The sequence below is a fragment of the Nematolebias whitei genome, chromosome 10 (assembly GCF_014905685.2).
Source record: "Nematolebias whitei isolate Nwh7 chromosome 10, NemWhi1, whole genome shotgun sequence".
Lineage (NCBI taxonomy): Eukaryota > Metazoa > Chordata > Actinopteri > Cyprinodontiformes > Rivulidae > Nematolebias > Nematolebias whitei.
In genome coordinates, this window is record NC_056507.1 from 2,484,110 (window position 1) to 2,488,618 (window position 4,509).

A 4,509-nucleotide genomic window follows, 5' to 3' on the forward strand; every position below is an offset into this window, starting at 1 on the left:
AATACAAGCTGTAAAACCAGGACCGGAGCAGCATCTCAGATCTCTTCTCTCTCCTGTTTCCACCTCTGCAGCACCGTAAGAACTTTATCTTTTATCTCTGGAAATATATCTTTTATTTTCCAGTGTCGGTTTGTCGTGCAGCTCAGAACAGGAAGTTAGAATTGTGGCTGTTTGCTGATGCTCTCTCTTGTGCTTCATTTACAACAAATGCTTTTTTATTCTGTTTTCCTTGTTTGTAAAGAAAATTCAAGTACTTCATAATTTCTGCAGTAACATTAGTTATTTTAGCTGCTGCAGGGGTAATACTCAGTTTAATGAAGTATGTGATCTCTGGAGAAAGAAACAAGAAACCCATTAATCGTCAGCGTATTGTAGATTTTAATGTCTTATTGAAATAAGCTTTAAACAAATGTGCTCCTGTTGGTCTCAGATTTAATCCCCATTCATCTACTGATCAGCCAAATTATTTTTAGGCGTAGTTTTAGTAATTTAGGTGTAAATAAAATACATCAGTACATTGTAGAGTGAGTTCAGAGGTAGTACTTTGCTCAAAGTCTGCTTCAGAACTAAGTAATGGAACAATTACTTTGATCATGATAAACATTTAAATGTTTAAAACAAATGTACAGTTTTTAATATTAGACACGACCCGTCCTGGAATACTTTGTGTGTTTCTCTCAGTAAATACTTTATGCAACACGGTGTTTTCCTTCTTCTTCTTTCGGCTGCTCCTTCTTCAGCGGTCGCCACATCGAACCGAGTCGCACGAACACTCGGCAATTAATCTTACGCCAGATGTCCTTCCTGACTCGAGCACAGACCACCGAGCTACCACAGCCCTCTGTGTGGAGCAGGGAGCTGCACCTGGGGCACCCGGGGAGCAGAAGGTGGGGGTTAAAGGCCTCGGTCAAGGGCCCAGAGTGGGACAGATGAGGGTGGTTTCAGGGTGCCTCGACTTTTCCACCCAAATTTTGTTGCTGTAGTTCAGGGAGTTGATCCGGTGAACTTCCGATTGCAGGCTTGCCATAACCTCTGCACCACCCTCCTCCATGTCCTCCAAGGCTCCGAACACACCCAAGAGTACGGCACATTAAACGCCCGCCGACAAACTTTTAAACCTCCATCTATAGCAATGGCCCAAAGTCTGCTCTTTAATTAAAGTACATAATATTTAATACAGTTAAGATTATTTACAGTAAAACTATATTTTATAAAAGATGGCTATTTAACTGTAACCTAATTTATCGGTTTCCTCAATTTAAAAAAGGCAGAGACTCGTGCGTGGCTGCAGCGACGCAACATTTTGTTGCATGTTTGAGTCAAGTGACCAGTAATTCTGTATTAACATCTAATATTTACACTGATCCAGAATAACTCAAGATATAATCTGAGCTTTCTTCAACAGTGACTTTGTCTTTTCCACTCTCCATAAAGCTCAGACTGGTGAAGAACTGGGGCAACAGTTGCTGTACGCTCAGACTGTGGTCTCAGGGGTTTCTCTCTTGGTTCTCCTTCTTTACGCTCACTCAGTTGGTGAGGACGACCTGCTCTTGGTAGATTGACACATGTTCCCATATTCCTTTCATTTCTAGATGACGGGGCCGTTCAGACCCTTAAAGTCCTTTTGTGTCCATCCCCCGACTTGTACTTTTCTGGAATCTTTTGCTCCGAGTTGAATCAGGACGGTCCGTTTCAAAGGGCTCGATGCTTCTGCAGTCACACGTAATTTATTTTGATTTAGTTTCACTTTGTGGAAGTTTGATTTCACTTCGACATTGAAAATGTTTTAGGTTTGTTTGTTTTTTTGTCAAAAAGGCTAAATGTGTATACAGTACATATTTAAATTTGTGAACTGAAGTTTTAGTATTAGCTAATTGACGTTGTGCTAATTTTATTGTATTTTTAGTTTTACTATTTAATTTTTAAACTCTCGGTGACAAACTTTTTTCTGGATTATTAATTATTATGGGGCCAAATAAAACAGGATTAAGCAAAAAGTAAAACCGCAAAGAGGCTAAATTAAATATTTTCCTATTAGTATAATTATCAGTAGTAGAGGGGGAGCGGTGGTGCAGAGGTTAGAGAAGGCGGGCCTATGATTGGAAGGTTGCCGGTTCAACTCCCGGTATCGACAACATCAAAATGTGGACGGGAAAGGTGAAGCACCCACACCTGCTTCCACCCTCATCTGCCCCACTCTGAGCCCTTGAGCAAGGCCCTTAACCCGCACCATCTGCTCCCCTGGGTGCCCTATGGAGCTGTCCGCTCCACACAGAGGGCTGTGGCAGCTCGGTGGTCTGTGTTGGTGTCAGGACGGGCATCCGGCGTAAAAATAACTGCCAGCTCTTTGTACGAGTTAGTTCACTGTGGCGACCCCGAAGAAGGAGCAGCTGAAAGAAGAAAAATAATTAAATAAATATTTGTGGTAGTTCAAAACCTGAGCTCATGAATCTCAACAGGAAAGAGGTGGACTGTTTGTGTTGAGCAGCTGACTGAAGCATCAGCAACAGTAATGAGGAAGTTCCACCAGTCTGTTGAGGTGAAACAAAAAACAGCAAGGCTCTCGGTCAGCTGCTTCGTCCACGTTTCATCCCTCACCTATGAGGTCATGAGGTCATGAGGTCATGACACAGAGAACCAGATCCTGACCTCTGCGTCAGTCAGCTGAGGAGGTTCTGGCGTCACTCCTTCTGGGCACCTCCCTTCCCCAGGAGGAGGTGGACAGTGTTTCTGGAGAGAGTGAGTCCGGGGTTTCCTTCTTGGATCGGGTTCTCTTCAAACTGACAACAAATCAGCAAAAATAAGAATCATTATTTTTACCACAACTTATGAATTTCCTTCAGGATATAAAGTCTCATTTTACAAATGAAAGAATAATTCAGTTTGTATAAAATATGTTTTAGGAAATTAGAGGTTTGGTTCTTTTAATTAATCTTGTGAAAGTCAAACCTCTCGCGTTAGTTTCTGTTGCATTTATTTCGTTAATATCAAGTAGTAACCGTAACGTTTTCTGCAAACGTACAGTGGAAAATAAAACTCGAGTCAACGAGATGAACTTAAAGTTAAACGAGAGGATTTTTGTTTGGAAACCGTGATCGTTCATCCAGACCAGGAGGGGGCAGCGTTTTCTTCCAGAGGCCCAAATCAAGAAAGTTACAGCGTCTAGAGAAGTGAACAATAAATTCTCCTTACAGATGATGAGGAAGACTGTTTTCAGGCTTGTCCTTGTCGTAGACTAGTTAGCTAAAATATGTCTCCGCACTTCTCTTTAAGAATTTAAACACAACAAAACATCAATTAATAACACAGAGTCTTTACGGTTGAGTCTTCTTCTAGAAACACAACAACTTTTAAAAGTCTTTAGCCTACCTTAATGCGAAGGTTTGTGAGTATTGGGGCCGGTTGGAGGTTGTCCAAGGGCCACTTCTGGCCCTCTGGCCACATGTTGGCCTCGTCTGATCTTCTATTTGGAGGCATGTGTTGCTCATGTCTGAGAGGTCTGGAGCAGCCGAGAAGGTGTCGGGTGTTTCTTGATAATCCTTCAGCTGAGAAGCTTTCCATGACAAGAGCTCAGAGGAACAACTGGATCCTGACAACTGATCCTGATCCTCGGCCTAAAAAAGACTCCAGAGTTTCTGAGGCGATCAGGGTCGGGTTTCTGTTAAATGGAATTATTGTTTCCATTTCAAAAAACTTTTGGCTCGTCTCCATTTAGGGGCTTGTTTTCTGTCGTTTGCCTTTAGCTCGTGACTTTATATCTGCAAATAAATCTGTTTGTGTTGTTCGTGTTTTGTAGGTTTAAAAGCCAAACAAGCATCAAGATGTCAGAGTGAGTGTTACACTTTGAAACAACTTGACTCGTATATTTGGTTTTGTTTAATTAACAGTTTTCTGAATGTTTCAGAAAAAAGATGTCTTCAAGTCGCAAGCACCATCTCAAGGTAAATGATACATTTTAATATTTAATCCAACAAGAAAACTAAACACATTTTCAGAGGAATATTTAGAAGTTGGTCGTGTGTATTCAGGATATTATGGATGTTTTTAAGAGACACTTTGAATTAAACGTGTCTGTTTTTCTCGTTTTAATCTTTTTATTATTTTTTTGGCAGAGTTTGATGCTGTCCATTGCCAAAGATTTGCTGGAGGAGGAAGAACGGGAGCGAGAGGAGGAGAAGGAGCGGTACCTGGCTGAGAGCTGTCCTCCCCCGTCCATGCCCAGGAGCATGCAGGAGCTGCAGGTTTGTCTCAAGCAGCAGCTTCAAAACGAGCATCCTGCAGCAGGACCTGTAGTAGGACCTGCAGCAGGACCTGCAGCAGGACCTGAAGCAGGACCTGCAGCAGGACCTGTAGTAGGACCTGAAGCAGGACCTGAAGCAGGACCTGCAGTAGGACCTGTAGCAGGACCTGTAGTAGGACCTGCAGCAGGACCTGTAGTAGGACCTGCAGCAGGACCTGTAGCAGGACCTGTAGTAGGACCTGCAGCAGGACCTGTAGTAGGACCTGCAG

At 42.6% G+C, this 4,509-nt stretch overlaps 1 long non-coding RNA gene across 1 annotated transcript; it reads left to right on the plus strand.

The window, feature by feature from the left end:
- LOC119416067 lies at positions 1–4,236 on the plus strand. Its single transcript, XR_005187076.1, has 4 exons — positions 1–75; positions 3,797–3,829; positions 3,905–3,941; positions 4,113–4,236. It is a non-coding gene; the product is annotated as an uncharacterized LOC119416067 (long non-coding RNA).
- Positions 4,237–4,509: the final 273 nt, after the last annotated feature.